The 16,867-nt window shown below is 45.2% G+C and overlaps 1 protein-coding gene across 1 annotated transcript in view; it reads right to left on the reverse strand.

The window, feature by feature from the left end:
• The window catches only part of LOC144170637 (steroid 17-alpha-hydroxylase/17,20 lyase-like), an 80,804-nt gene extending 68,241 nt beyond the window's left edge, over positions 1–12,563 (reverse strand). Inside the window, exon 1 of the mRNA XM_077700560.1 lies at positions 12,403–12,563. The gene's annotated coding sequence lies outside the window, so the exon portion shown is untranslated. The remainder of the gene's footprint in view (positions 1–12,402) is intronic.
• Between the last annotated feature and the right edge of the window lie 4,304 nt (positions 12,564–16,867).

The following is a 16,867-nucleotide window of genomic DNA, read 5'->3' on the forward strand; positions in this document are numbered from 1 at the left end:
GGTAACTCGGAGACAGCTTGCAAGCAAGCACTATACGGATCGACGTCGTGCAGCCAAACATTCGTCATTGAGTGGAGGACAAACAGTTTGGATTAAGCTACCGAGACATGTGCCAAAGAGTTCCCCATCATGTTCCCCTCCTTTCACCGTTGTCCGGCGCCAACATGAGGACACGTACGAGCTAAGCGACGGTCGCGTTTGGAATCGTGAACGGCTGATTCCATACACTGCAGCGTGGAATCCTGCGACATATACAACCTGCGTTTCCCCAGGGACTTCCGGCTCCACAGCAGCACAGTACCCTAGTGCCAGTTGTTCCAGCCACTTACTACCCCGTCCAGCACCGACAGAACGGCAGTTCCAACTTCAACTGCAAGTGCTGGTGTGCCGAGTGTTGATGTCACAGACATGAATGTACCAAGAAACGTGTTGGATGGGTGGGACTGAGGCAAGTGCTTAAAGTGAGGCTCCACGGCGATACACCAGAGACCGAAAGCCTGCGTGGCTTGCCCAATATGACTTATCAGACACTGCAGTGACGGTGCGCTGCCCCTTTTTGGGAGGAGGCAATGTTGTGTTGTGTGACGGTGTGCTGCCATTTTTTGGAGGGGGGATGTGTAATTTAGTTATGTTCATGCCACCAGGTGGAGCACAGTGCTAAGGTGGCGAATTTCCATTGCCATCATCAGTAACCGCAGCCCGGTTATAAATAGCGTGTAACAACAATAAAGGCCCTCTTTTCCGTGGGTACGAGGTGGCGTCTGCATCTCTCTGGCACGTATGGTGACTCGGTGGGCGTCGGATAACAAAATGTAAATTACTACACGAGCTTTCTTTTCCATGAGTGGTTATGATTACCTACTGGAAAGAGCACTGAGACACATAACACTCACGCGCATGTGACAAGTCGCTGATAAAAAAAAACTCTGCCGAAGGGGTCACTGAAAACTGCAGCTTTTTTTCAGAAACAATAGAACACGCAAAGCAGTTAAGAGCGAGGTGAACATACAGCAACGTGTTCATTCCCTGAGCATGCGTTATCCCTAAATTTAAGAAATGATGGCTAGTAGGCTACGTCCTTCTCTTTATAAAAATACAATGGAGTTATTCCTGCGTGTATATTTAAATGTATTTTGTGTGTACCCGGCGTTAGCAGTCAAACGCTAAAAAAGTGCAATAAAAACGCGGATAATGCAACCGCCGCTGGTGCTTCTAGTGCGTTTGTCCTCCTATGGCCAGAATTCGAAGCAATAAATAGAGTATGAGTTACAAGCCGTGCCCGTCCACACCAACTATGACGCAATAAGGTTTCGGCCACAATAGAACCTCAAGGGATGTAGGTATCACAACTCTGGCAATAGAACCTTTGGGGAGAGGGGGGAGGGGGCAAGAGTCAGCATCGCCGAGGGGGGAGAGATGGCTCTGCCCCCCCCGCCCCCACCAACCCCGGAAAACTCAGGAGGAGACTCGGGCCGCCGAGCCTCCCCTTCCCCCTACCCCCTCCCGCTCCAGTCGGGAATTCTTTGGGAGGATGTTGCGTATCCTTACTGGGATCCTTATCCGCCATCGCTCCTATGTTTACCGTGCGAGCCTTGAGAGGTGTAACCATCATCATCATTTATTGTTCGCTTAAGGTCCCCTTGCTGGGTATTCAATTCTAAACGCTCCGACTCAATGCGGATACAATTGATTTTGCGCTACCCTTAGCTGGAAAGTGTAAATACTCGCCCTTATAAATTTTCGTTGGCCCTTTTATTAAACGAAATAATGTCGTAAGACGTTGCTTTCGTCTTCTAATTTGCAGCAATTCTAATTGCATGAATTTTGCCAATCGGTTACTGATTAATGCGGTTGGTTCATGCATCTGCTCAAAAACAAACCAGTGAAAAACCGCAGCACGAGGATGAGCAACAAGGCCCAAGGGCAGTCACTGGTGATTTAGATGCCCCACTGTTCTTTATTAATAGTTTATTTGTGCTGATCACGCTTTTCGACCTATATAACTCTTTTGCACAGGTGGTTTATTCTGTAATCACACAGTGCTTGTTATGTTTTTTTCATAAGTTTCAGCAAACATAGCTCGAAAAGGAAACGCTACCATTTTCTCCGCTAAATTTTCGAAGAATACGATAATGGCACTCCATACGCCCATTGTGTATATCTCTAAAGTACTCCTTGGTTGTCAAAAACATGCTCGCCTCACAGCCAGAAGAGCCACCTTTCTAAGCGCCTTCCATCTTGGGTTGTAGTCCTCGAACAGGATGTCGTGGTTGCCCTGAGTTTGCAACTCACCTAAAGGACAAATGAAAAAAGGAAAGGGTAATTAAACTTTGTCAGGCTTACAATGTTACGAGTGCGACAGCAATGACATCATCTACTGCGGCCACTTCCACGAAAATTCAACTGCAGCACGAATGCTATGCTTCCGCGGGACCATCGGTACAAATGGACGTGTAAAAGAAATAATTATCTCCTTTTTGCTCGATTGGTAGATCAGTTGTGTGGCGGGTCCTTCCTCGTTTATAGGCCGACATAAAAGGGAAACTTTAGAAACGTTTTCATGCCCGACAAATGCATGTCATGCTTTGTGAGCTATAAAATATGGCGCTTTGTCGACCGTTCACAGAGGATAATACCAATATGGAAAACTACGATTTTCTCATTTAGAAATTTTTCTGGTGTCTTGTGACGCTTTTTTTGGCGGTTACGCATTCTCTCACTAAACTTTACCATAGAAGATTCTTTTTCTTTTGAAAGGATATAGTTGCTGTCTGGTTTTGAGGAAAAGCCGTTTTACCGACAGGCACTAATTTAGGGGCTCTTCGAGGTGAACTGGTGTGTCTCGCTTTCTGACTTCTACTGTCCTGTCAGCTGACTTGTGCACTTTGGACAAAGAAAACATCCATTTGTCTTTGCCCGATTACTGAAGCAATTCAGCATTCGATAGCGTACAGCTCACCCATCTTCGTCGGAAAGCGTCCGGCGAACTCGTGTCTCCGGTCCAGGAAGGCCTCCCGAATGGCAGAGTATCCGTTGAGCACCACCATGGGTTTGTGGGACATCCACAGGGTGAACACGTCGCCGTACTTCCTGGTCCATTCGGTCGACTTGACATGCAGCTCGTCCACTCCTCGAAGCGCTGCGGACAGGCGGTGCGAGCGACGTCACGTGTATAGTGGCTCTAGTTGAATTGGTACCTGACAGGTCAAGCCGAAGCCGAAATAATTATTTGGCGTTCGATTAGCTACGTTATAGCTAATCACTCGAATAAGAACACCGGTTACTGTTAACTGTTGACGTCTTGCTCCAACCAAAGAGCAGAGTACCGTGCGGAAATTCAGCTCTGTTGCTTCGGTGCTTTCAACAGGAACTTGGAGTGGGTACTACTGCTGAACGAAGTAAGAAGTGGAAATGTAAAAAATAAAATAAAATGTTAATTGAAAAAAAAATTGTGATATAGTTATGGGCCTGAGTCAAACTTTAACAAAGCGCTGTAAATTATTACAGCATTAAGTAATTCCTGATTTTCGCTTTGAATAAGAATGAAAATAAAACATGGCGCATGTAAATAAATCAAAAATTTCGAGTCAAACAATTACAACTTAACTTAAAGGCGTAAAACAACGTGCTGAATGGAGCATAATCACCTTTCTGCATCCTTCACTGCCGCCAATTAGAGACCGGTGCATCACGATAGGCTGCGTACTGTCCCTTCAGGACCAAAAAGGCCCGAGGACCACTGCGAGTATGCCTAAGGGCCCGAATGCTCATCTAAGGGAATTTAATCATAAGAAATCGAAGTGGTATTTTTAGTCTACTAATCAGGTTATCTGTGATCGATAATTTTCGAGCTGGAATTCCGGCAGACAAAAAAAAGTAAATATCAATTTCTCAATACAAGGTCGCAGTGTTGAAAAAGAAACACCAGCATAATAGGTTACGTTGTTCGGGTATTTTGTGCGCCTGCAACAGCTGCGCGATATCTACAGTGACCCTATTCATCTTTTTAGAACTTTTCTTATCAAGACCTGCCTTCTTTATCTTTCATTAATGGCGCACACGGCAAATAGTTTCCTCGGAGTAGGTTTTCGCCATCTGCGATTTCGAAGCTTGGCCCGAGCAGCCACTGGTGGTGAGGAACTGACTCCATTGTGCGAATCTTTTTCCCTTTTTCATGCAGCTTTCTTGATGGGAATTTCAAAACTGCAGGCGTAGCTTCTCTAAGGTTGTGAGGGATACTTACTGAGCAGGTTTCCGACCAGCGGTAGCGGGAATGGCCCCTTCGGATACTTGGACACCCGGTGGTAGAAGCGGCCCACGAAGTACGTCAGCGCGAACACCACTGCCGTAGTGATCCAGCGCCAGTCCCACATGGGCGACACGAGCTTGGCGAATAATACCGCGCTCATGGCCGTTCGTCGAGGGACTCAACTGCGCAACGTGCATTAAGGAAACGGCGGCGTGACATGCATGTCAACGAACTGTATACGGTACTTAACAAAAATGAGCTGGTCACTAATACGGCTATGTAGACAATGCAAATGGCGCGGCCCTACAGAATGTTAAAATTTTGTTGTCCGTCTGGCCCAAAACATCGGTATCCTTTGGCAAGGAACTCTGCTTGATCTAATCTGGTGAGTACATAATTGAAAAAGAATCAGGCTGAGAACCAGCTAGAGCATTACTAGAAGCCTCGGCTTGATTTTTATTCCTTTCTAGCGTGAAAGAAAAGCACACATTCGTTGTGGTAGCAGATTTCTTTGTAAACGTCAGGCCCTGTAAACACACAGTGGAGTAGATATGCAGGCGACTGTGCCTTTCCGTAACTACTTCCTTTTTATCTCTCAACGGCAACCCCTTTTTTACCTCGGTAGAGGCAAGAAGTATGGACTTTCTTCGACGTCCCAAAGGACAACTGATTTTGTTGTTGTTGCTTCATGCGTAACAAGCACTCATTCAGCGCTTCGCTACAGCGGCTGGATGTCGCACCAGCCACCTACGCGAACGGCTAGCGTGTCCCGCTAAGTGTCTCTGAGACGCTTCCTGAGATTCTTTTATGTGACATAGTTGCACCGCCGAATAAATAATAATATTTTTCACGGCACACACAACGCTGTCTTGGTGCATTTTTATTTAAATAGAGACAGAAAGTACTCACTCACTCGAACGCGCTAACGGAAAGTACCGGCTTATAGAACATGCGAAGAATTGATGCGCCAGTCTCACGCAAATCCACAGTGACCGGAGGCCGTCGTCCAACTCCGTTCGTCTCACCATGCGTGTTTTCTTTGCGAAGGGCGGACGGGGATTGCCTCACGGCGTTTCGTGATCATTGTCTATTTCCTTTCGCGGGCGGCTCCGTCTGTCGCAATTCAGAGTGACCCTGAGCTTCTGACGTCGCCACTCGTCCCGTGCGAGCTGAGGCGACCATTGCATCGCAGACCTCCGCCGGAACGTGCGTATACCGTTCGTGTCATTATCCGCATGTTTGCTCGTGCTCATTATTGCGTCGCATCTCACTCCTTTTCATGCGCTTTTTTTGCCTTTTCCCGAAAGTTGTTTTGTGCCGTTTCCGTTGTTTACGACTAAAATGACGGCGAAGGAAAGTGAACAGCTATAAAGGTAATTCTAGGCGATTTTGTTTTAGAACACTGGAAGCCCGTTTGTACACAACACAACACGAAAGCCAGTTAGTTAGCTTATAGTCGATGCAATGGCGTTGCGGCCTATTGGGGAAGCACGAGGCTGTGGAAGTCGAAGCTATAAGTTGGTCATGGGTGCACAAAGTTACGGGCGCGGACTAAGAAAATTTTGTGGTGTCTACATCGGAGCATCTCCTTTCACCGCTGGTCTCGTAGCTTGCGTTTCCACCAGTCTCATTAAAAGTCACATTTAATTTTAAATACTGTGTAGTTTTCTTGTCGTGGTGGGGGTTCGGAGTTGAAGCGGAGGGAGATGTCTTTTGTTTGAACTAAACAAACATTATCCCGTGAAATTAACTGATGCAATAACGGTGTATTGCTCTTCCTGTGACGTTAAAGAATTTGAACTCATCATAAAGACACAACACAACTTTGTTTTATTCGAAAGAACGAGCCTTTGGTAATCCACTCAATACCATTCCGGCACCAAAAGACGTTGTTTTCACACAAAAGATAAAAATATAAAAGTACTTTGAAATTTGGGGCTGTAAAACATCAGCATTGACGTAATGCGGGAAATACAAAACATATTACAGTCGATCCTCGTGTTAACTAAGTAGTATCGGGACAGTAATTTAGTTCTTAATATCCGATATTCATTGTAACAGTAGAGCTAAAAATCGGTTGAAATCAATCGGTAATCTGGCTCCCGCAAAAATTCTTGATACAAACACGCATTTATTTTAATCTTCGAACATGCTATAAACAAGGTAACCATTACTTTTCTCCTTGTGGAATTTGAGGCACAATGAACCAGAACATAAAACCGTAAATTACAACAGAAACAAAGTTCATTTCACAAAACAGGCCTGCGTCCTCATTTTTTCAAGGAAGGATGTGATCTTTGCCTGGTGGCTATTCACAGCACTGAGCAGGTTGAAGTTTTTCACCGTGTCCCGTTCTACTTCTGCAAATTCGGACACAGGGGGTTATTCCAAGCAGCTTCTCGAATGTACTGGTGGAATGCTTCTTCGTTATATACGGTAGTGCGCGTGGCTCTCACAGTTTCACTTTCGTTAAAAATAATAAGTGTCATTGACAAAAAGCGTGACCAACCAAAGTGCGTATTTAGTTCGCATAGCCGATAATTCGCTACATCAGTGTTCGTTATAACGAGGTTCAGCTGTATATTATTGTGCTAACTTCACGTTGGCATTGCAGTGGTACGAGCAAACAGAACTAGAGGCATTAATATAACCGCATAGCCTTGTTTCCGGGCGGTGGCTTCGGACGACAGGCGTCAAAAGCCCAGACGAATGCCTCCGACGCCAAATGGGCTGGGGAGTCGCCACTCCCTCATCTGTTTTTCACATGGAAGGCGAATCCAAAAACTGTCGACAACCACGTAGGTGCATGCAACATTTAAAATATGATGGTATAGTCTCTGGCACAAATCAAGGCCACTCGGCTGCACTGCTCTAAAATTATTTTATTCTGGAGAATATTTTTGTAAACCAAAGAGAGAGAGAATGCTCTTTAATGTGAACTGGTGAGGTCAGCCCTGCTAGGGACAAGGCTTGCTACACCAGATGGGGGGTGACTACGTTGATGAGTGGTGCATATCAGACATCAGGGTTACAGTAGGAAGAAGACAAACATGAAGCGTTAAAAAAAAAAGAAAAAGAAAAGGACAAGAAAGACAAGAGATTGCTGCTAACAGAGTCCGGACAAAAAAAAAATACAATTGAAAAGAAAATCGTTAATGGAAACGCTCAAACAAAATGAAAAGTAAACGACGGGAAAAAAAGTAACAACACCAACCCAAGAAAAATAAATAGATGAACGCCACAGTGCGAAAGAGAAGATGGGATTCGCGGTGGGATTCGCGGCCACCGGCTTCCACGGCTAAGTTCTGTTTTCGCTGTTCTAGATACGATCACCTCGTGCCGTCGATTGCTGTCTGGCCGCGCTCATCACCGAAGATTGGAGCCGTGATCATCCGTTTCTACACCAGTCATCGTTCCTGTGACATCATCTACTGACGTCACGACGAGGGCAGCGCCACTGTACGCTACAAAAGGAGCTTCCGCCATCAACTGCTTGGGATTCGCGGCCACCGGCTCCCACGGCTAAGTTCTGTTTTCGCTGTTCTAGGTAGGCATGTAGTTTCACACACGCTGTTGTTTTGGAAACGCTTCTTCGTGTTTTATGGCCGCTGATCCCACCTTGTTGTCTTTTTGTAAGTAGTGTGATGGGTGTTGACCTGTATACCTACCGCGTGAGGATTGGCTCATTTGTTTCCTGCCGGCAGCCAAAAAACTCCCGCAATGCTCGCTTTGGATTTGCAGCCGCCTTTGTCCGATCCCAGACCCCTAGACCCACCATCCTGCTTCTAGTTTCTCTAATTTCACTCATCCTGCTTTGTTCTGGGGATGTGGAATCTAACCCCGGCCCAAAGATCGATGATGTTCTGGCTTTAATAAACCAACTTCATGAGGAAACGACGGCTACCCTAACCGAAATAAAACAGGACATTCATAGTATTAATTCAAAAATCTGTACAATCGAAGAAAATCTAAGCAAAATGCCGCAAATTGAAACAAAGTGTGAAAATGTAGGTGATTCAGTGCGCGAAGTGAAAACCAGCATTGCAAAAGTAAACGAGGAATTATTTGACGTTGTGGATGATATAAACAACAGGATGCGAAGAAATAACTTGATTGTCAAAGGCATTGCCGAAACAGAAAAGGAGGGGTACGAACAGTCAGAAAAAATCGTTAAAGAATTCTTTGCCACCCACCTCGGCATACAGGCTGGTGACATCGAACGTGCTCACAGGTTGGGTCAGCGGCGCTAGAACTTTGACCGCCCCATAATCGTAAAATTTCTGAATTTTAAATCAAAGATGGACGTTTTGCGAAATGCTCCTAAACTTAAAATACTGGAATACCCGAAAGTTTGGCTTGACGAAGACTATTCTCCCAAAGTACAATTGGCGCGCAAAAAGCTCCGCGACTTCGCGAAATCCATTCGCACTGAAAATGAAAGCTATTCAATCCGATTTAACCACCTTTCCATGCGTGGTAGCACCTTCAGGTACGAGTCTACCACAGATAGCATTGTCGAAGTGCCATCCAGGTTCGAAGATCTTGCGAACGAAACTACAACGAATCAGAGTGATGTGGACGTAACCGGTAACCACCAACCATTAACGACATGACACAACGTCTCAGTCGATCCACCAGGCATGCAGAAATCAACATCTAAAAATAAGCTTTCCGTAATCCTGGCAAACTTCCGCAGCATATTTGACAAACTGGACAACCTGAAAGCGCTAATGTACGCGTGTGATGCTGATATTGTCCTGGGCACAGAGACGTGGCTGTCGGTGGACACAGAAAACAGCGAACTTAACCTTCCTGCCGAGTACGCAATATTCCGTCAAGACACAGCTAGCTCTCGGGGCGGCGGGGTAATTATTGCCATTAAGAAAAAGTTCTGCCCTTTAGCTATAGTCTGCGATTCAACCCTCGAAATTTTGTGGGTCACTGCGCGCTTGGCGCATGTGACGTGTGTCATTGGCGTGTGCTACAGACCACCTGATAGCCGCCCGGAGTTCGTTGAACTTTTAAACGATTCCCTTCAGCATGTTCTAAACAAGCACCCCAACTCCGTTGTTATTCTTGGTGGGGACTTTAATTACCCTGGTATAGACTGGTCTGCCTCCACTGTTAGCTGCACGAGCCATCGCCAAGAAAGCCTGAATTTTATGCACCTAACGCACGAGCATCACATGTCGCAGCTTGTGACGGAACCTACGCGCGGAAAGAACATATTAGACCTAATACTTACTAATCACCCTGATAATGCGGTTACCCATGTTCTGGAAGAAATCAGCGACCACCGCGTCGTACATTGCTCCCTATCTCTACCACGCTGCGATAAAATCATGTCAACCAAACCATTACTGAATTACGCACGTGCAAATGTCGAAAAAATGAATCGTATGCTGGCAGACTTTACACCCCGTTTCGAAGCCAATCTTGAAAATCGTGCAGCAAATGAAAACTGGATTCAATTTCGAGACTTTTTAAAACAAATCGAACATAGCTGTGTTCCAAGAATGACCATCAGATCAGAGACAAACGACCCATGGTTCACGCAGGATGTTAAAAGAAGTTTGAATAAAAAGAAGCGTGCGTTTAGAAAGGCGTCACGCACAAATGCACCAGAAGATTGGCATAACTATAAGAATGTATCTAGGGAAAGCGAAGCCAGCATCAAAGATGCCAAACATAAATATTTTAACCACACATTACCTAACCTCCTGAAAACTGACCCTAAAAAATTCTGGCGCGTAGTTAACCCAAAAGACTCTAACGACCCGACTTTGCTGGACGACGACCTTGGCTATTCTTTGTCGCCAGAGGACACTGTAGAAATATTCAGCAATCAGTTTGCCTCCATATTTTCCGATGAGCTTCCAATAGACACACAAGCATTACCAGAGACTTTCATCCACGTTCCCTTTTCCCCTATTGTCATTACTGAAAATGGTGTAACACGAGCGATTGAGCGACTTGAATACAAGACTACTCCAGGGCCTGATGGAATAAGTGCTAAACTACTGAAATTAACCTCTCAAAAATCAGCGTACTCATTGAAACTAATATTCCAGCAGTCTCTTGACACGGGTTGCGTCCCAGATGATTGGAAATCGGCATTTGTAAAACCTATATTTAAATCTGGTCTAAAATCTTCAGCTCATAACTACCGACCTATCTCGCTCACTTCTATTCCATGCAAAATACTAGAGCATATTCTGTTTACGCACATAATTTCCCACCTGAATACAAACAACCTGCTAATAGACAACCAACATGGCTTCCGTACTAACCGTTCTTGTGACACCCAACTGTTTGAATTGCTAACGGACCTGCACGATTCTATGAATAACTCTCGCTACACCGACGCGATTTTTATCGACTTTTCCAAGGCATTCGATCGCGTGCAACACAAACGGTTAATGGCTAAAATCTGCAATCTACATCTAGATGATAAAACAACCCAGTGGATCAAGGGCTTCCTTAATAACAGAATTCAGTCAGTCAAACTGAACAACGTCATCTCTAGTCCCAGACCCGTCAAGTCTGGAGTACCTCAGGGGTCCGTGCTCGGGCCTTTATTGTTCCTAGTGTACATTAATGATATCGGGTCCAACATTAACTCTTCACTGCGTCTGTTTGCCGACGACGTCGTCATCTACAAACCCATCTCTAAACCTAACGACATAACCATCTTGCAGTCAGACCTGACAAAATTATCGGAATGGTGCCGTATATGGCAAATGGAAATTAATGTTAGCAAAACCAAGCATGTCCGTTTCTCATCTGTTGCAGATCCTTCGCCTAACGTGTATGCCATAAACAACATAGTAATTCAGACTGTTCCATCCATAAAGTATTTAGGCATTCTTTTTCATTTCGATTTATCTTGGACTAGCCATGTAGAATATATAACCGGTAAAGCATTAAGAAAGCTCGGCCTTCTTAAACGTCGTTTGAAACTCGCGAACAAAGACACCAAACTTCACGCATATAACGCAGTAATCCGGCCAACCCTAGAATATGCTGCAATAGTATGGCACCCGCACACAGCAGTCCTTACCGAGATGCTTGAATCGGTTCAAAACAAAGCCGCACGGTTCATCTCGTCATGCTATTCCCGTTATGAAAGTGTGTCAGCCATTAAGCAAACTTTGAATCTCTCCCCACTTGCCATGCGCAGAAAATTTTCCCGTTTATCTTTCTTCCACAGGTTATACCACACTGATTCTCCGTTTCGTCGCACTTTCATTCACCCGGCTTCGTACACTTCTATGCGTATCGACCATGATCATAAGATAGAACCAGTATTTTCTCGCACAAAGAAACACCAATTTTCCCCTCTTGCTTTGTCAATAAATGAGTTGAATTCACTACCTGCTAGCGTTGTCGCACACTCTCTGCAATCAACTTTCCAAACTGCGTTACTTGCTTTTCTTGAAACCGATAACCAATTTTAGTCATTGTAATCTCTTGCTTGTGTAAAAAGTACTGCTTTCGCAATGTGTTTGCTCTGTGAATATTTGTTGCGGTCTATTCTGTATTTTTTTGGAATTCTGACTGATTATATTTCTGTACCCTGCATTTTTTGAAGCAATTTGTTGTTGTTATTACTGCTGTATATCCCCCCCCTTATGTAATGCCCTATTGGGCCCTTAAGGTATATAAATAAATAAATAAATAAATAAATATCGTGACACACTTGCTCTGTCTCTGATCTAGAGAGATTTGTCCAGTTCAGTCTCTCGTAGGAACTGGAGCAGTACTTTTGTACCTAAGGTACTGTCAGCACTATTGGCCCAAGGCCCAAGAAAATGAAAAAGTTCGAGGCTGCCTCCATGACGTACACGAGAGAGGGAGCTTGCTGCAGTTTTTCGCGCAGCAGCGTATCGAGGGCAGACGCAGAGCAAGTGATTTAAAAGTAAATTTTCTGAGCAAGCATGTATTTTATGACGCGCTTATTTTAAAAAACTATATTGGCCTGGCATAAAAATCCTCGAAAAAAATGCTTTAAGTTCAGTATTTTTTTTTCTTGCAAATGCCAAGCGATCAGCAAATCGAAATAAATAACAAGTATCAGGGTAATTTTTATCGCCAGATCGCGCTCTTACGAAGCTAATGTAAGTTACAGAAAAGAAACCAATGCTGTCGCTCACCGCAAAAGAGCGTAGGCGATGCTGAAAGATGAGAACAGGACGTGCAGGCACTGAAGAAATAATTCAAAGGAAAAACACATTCAAGACTGAAGTCTGTGAACGTAGTCAGTCAGGTCCAGACGCGCCTTCACTTCACATCGTCCCGGGACGAAATAGCACTACCCGTACCTTTAATGATAACGTAAATGCTCGGGCCCATCGAGATCCATTTTATCTCGTGCGCGTAGGCCACGTGCTGTTGACAGGGAGACTTTTGTCTCGTTCTCGATACTAACCTGTTTTCAGCTTTCGTTGTCGTCACGACGATATTGTATCGCCGGTCTATTGTTTGTTCCAAGAACGCAAGCTCAATGCTTCAGAGCACTTGTCGTCTACGGGCTCTTTACTAGCTCTCCCATCGGGTTGAGCATATAATAAAAAAATGAGGTCCACGAATCTACGCAGGACTAGCCTAGCATAAGTCGCATAAGATAGGTACGGAACAGAGGTGAAGGACGAATGATACGTGATCAGTTTGGCGCAGTGTCTCGTAATCGTCGATGGCACGCGGCCGGCATGGTTACACAAAACACGTGCCTTTCGTCTCGGGAGTACATAAAATCTACAACAACAAAAAAAGGTGTTTATGGTAATTGCAAAGGAAAATTCCTTCCCAATCACGCAAAGAAACGGCCGATAGATTAAACTTATATCTCAACATTACTTTCCTATTTCCAAACGGACACTGGATCCTTGCGTAAGACATCTTTTGTGCATTGTTTTGTACTGTTTGATCGACACAAAGCTTTGCAACTCTCATGGTTATTTCCCGCAAGCAATTTTGACACGGGCTTTTCAGGCGGGGTAACTGCCGGAATACGTCGAAGAGCACTCACTCACTCACTCACTCACTCACTCACTCACTCACTCACTCACTCACTCACTCACTCACTCACTCACTCACTCACTCACTCACTCACTCACTCACTCACTCACTCACTCACTCACTCACTCACTCACTCACTCACTCACTCACTCACTCACTCACTCACTCACTCACTCACTCACTCACTCACTCACTCACTCACTCACTCACTCACTCACTCACTCACTCACTCACTCACTCACTCACTCACTCACTCACTCACTCACTCACTCACTCACTCACTCACTCACTCACTCACTCACTCACTCACTCACTCACTCACTCACTCACTCACTCACTCACTCACTCACTCACTCACTCACTCACTCACTCACTCACTCACTCACTCACTCACTCACTCACTCACTCACTCACTCACTCACTCACTCACTCACTCACTCACTCACTCACTCACTCACTCACTCACTCACTCACTCACTCACTCACTCACTCACTCACTCACTCACTCACTCACTCACTCACTCACTCACTCACTCACTCACTCACTCACTCACTCACTCACTCACTCACTCACTCACTCACTCACTCACTCACTCACTCACTCACTCACTCACTCACTCACTCACTCACTCACTCACTCACTCACTCACTCACTCACTCACTCACTCACTCACTCACTCACTCACTCACTCACTCACTCACTCACTCACTCACTCACTCACTCACTCACTCACTCACTCACTCACTCACTCACTCACTCACTCACTCACTCACTCACTCACTCACTCACTCACTCACTCACTCACTCACTCACTCACTCACTCACTCACTCACTCACTCACTCACTCACTCACTCACTCACTCACTCACTCACTCACTCACTCACTCACTCACTCACTCACTCACTCACTCACTCACTCACTCACTCACTCACTCACTCACTCACTCACTCACTCACTCACTCACTCACTCACTCACTCACTCACTCACTCACTCACTCACTCACTCACTCACTCACTCACTCACTCACTCACTCACTCACTCACTCACTCACTCACTCACTCACTCACTCACTCACTCACTCACTCACTCACTCACTCACTCACTCACTCACTCACTCACTCACTCACTCACTCACTCACTCACTCACTCACTCACTCACTCACTCACTCACTCACTCACTCACTCACTCACTCACTCACTCACTCACTCACTCACTCACTCACTCACTCTGCACAGTTTGCGGAATTCGAAGCGTTCTCATTCAAAAATTCACCTCTCAGCAGTAGTGAATGACTGCACGTCGTCATACTCATTTCAGCCTCGTACGGGCATGCTCCGCAAATTTCCCTTTCACGTTCAACTGTGCAGGCGTCGGATACTAAGCAGACGTCGATCTGCTTAGAAGCGATTATATTTTAACTCTGAGACTAAGCAAACGCTCTTCCTCGCAATGTTAATTCTGTTTGGGATTTTGCTATGCAAGTTGGTTTCTCCTCTGTATAGGGCACGCATGTTTAAGAAGCAAATTAATTTAATACAAAACAGCGCTAATAGACAGCGCGAAGAAAGACAACACACGGCGCTGGTGGTTTTATAAAACTTGTGGTTTTATTCAGCGGCCTGCGAAATATACCAAGGGAGAAGACGGAAGGAAACGCGAGAAGGAATCATGTTCATTTTTGTCCTACGCACATCTACAACTGTGTCAGAAAAGGAGCATAGTTGAGAAAGAACTAAATTAATTGTTAAGGAGGACACTCACAGCTGTAGCTTTCCTCCATGTACGGCAGATATATGTATTATACCATGAAAAACTATTTTGCCTCCATAAAGCGGCAGTGGACGTGAATGTGAACGCGTCCGGTTTCATTCCAGGGTGGATGACAACTTGACGCGTATATTAACGGGTGTACAACCCAAGAATGGCGTTGGCCGGAAAAACTTTTCAAGGAATTTCGCCGGCCAAAGTTTCACGTAAGTCGATGCTCTGAAACAAAAGCGCTAAAAATTCACCAATTAATTCGAAAAAAGGACCCACATCTGGTTTTGGTTAACCATCACAGGTCAACTCCACGGCTAGTAGTCCCGGCTTATGGATCACTCTTCCAAGGAAAGTGAGGCACGTATTCAATAAATTCGGCGAAAGCAGCAATGGCTTGGTTAACGTCGTTTCCCGCGGCACAATTTCTGCTTGGCAAAAATACAGCTTTCCTCTATTTGTGACTCAGAGTAGGAGCAACAAGGCCCTATTGGCTGCATGGTAGCCTTCGACGGCTGGTTGAAAGTCACCTACTCGGTTAACTCTTTGGCAGGCACAAGAAGAATTTTTCGCGTGATGGCAGTCCTAAATTGCTTAAGCCCTTCGTCACCTATTCGTCTAGAAAGGATTCAGAAGCGCTTCACTAGAACCGTATTTTACCGTTACTCCGACATCTTGCCGCACGTGATCCTGGAGTGCCCTTGCGAATACCGCCGCCTAGACCCGCCTGTGGATAGCGAAGCATCCTCAACAACCCTGACTGCCGCACCACAAGATATTGCAAGTGCGCATACAACCGGTCAACACAACATTGCTGAAAAGTGGGAGGCACTGCTCGTCTACGAGAATCTGGAGAACCAGAAGAATGTAGTGACCCGGGCGAAGACGGCAGCCACCGCCAGAGGTTTCCTGGGCTGAGGAGACCTAACACCTCGGACCAGCAAGGACCAAGTCCCAGCTGGTCTTTTCAGACAATAAATGTTTATTTCTCTCTCTCTCTTTCTCACCAGTGAGCCATTATCTCCATGGTGGTCTTCTAATGCTCCTGAATCTTAATGAGCTATCTATATGGCGATCGAGGCGTGACCTAATTTTTCTTTTTAACTGCATTCATTCCAAGTTTGGCTGCCCTTGCCTTGCAAGCTCTGTTCACCTGCTAGTGCCACGCAGACCACTGCGGCCGCATGGCTGCTTCCACGTTAAGAGAACAGTGATCCTGGCACCAGCTAACCGATGTCAACATGCCTATAACAGTCTGTTTTTATCTTCCATCGACATTTTTTGCAATGACATAGTTCTTTTTAAACGCTCCTTGAAAAATTTGACATTTTGAATGCACGTGTCGTATACAGGTCGAACATGCACTTCTACCTGTGTTCTTGTGTTTCTGCGCCAAAGGCACCCCCTTGCTTTTGCTTCTTTATGTTCATTAGGCCATCCTCTTCCCACGGCATCAGAGCTATTGTTGTTCAGAAAATGTTTTCGATTTTTTGATCACTCTCCGTCTTTATATGTATATCCACATATTTATTTCTACCCATTTTTGATTTATTTCCCTTCCTACATGTTGTCTTTTGTATGCCTTATATTTCATGTACTCAGTGCTTCACCCGAGAAGGCCTTGCGCTGTTGGTGAGCACTCCAAATAAATAAATAAATAAATAAATAAATAAATAAATAAATAAATAAATTTGAAGTTCGCGGAATAAACGTAGGTCGAATACCCTGGCCGGCGGAGTGTCGCTCATACCGTGGTGGCGAGTTGGAGGCGTGCGAATTGAGAAATTCGATGCGCTTCTTGGAATTCTTCCCCCGTATTGTGGATGCCCAGTTGAAGT

This window comes from Haemaphysalis longicornis, unplaced genomic scaffold, assembly GCF_048455015.1.
Source record: "Haemaphysalis longicornis isolate Haplotype H1 unplaced genomic scaffold, Haemaphysalis longicornis Haplotype H1 scaffold_2, whole genome shotgun sequence".
Lineage (NCBI taxonomy): Eukaryota > Metazoa > Arthropoda > Arachnida > Ixodida > Ixodidae > Haemaphysalis > Haemaphysalis longicornis.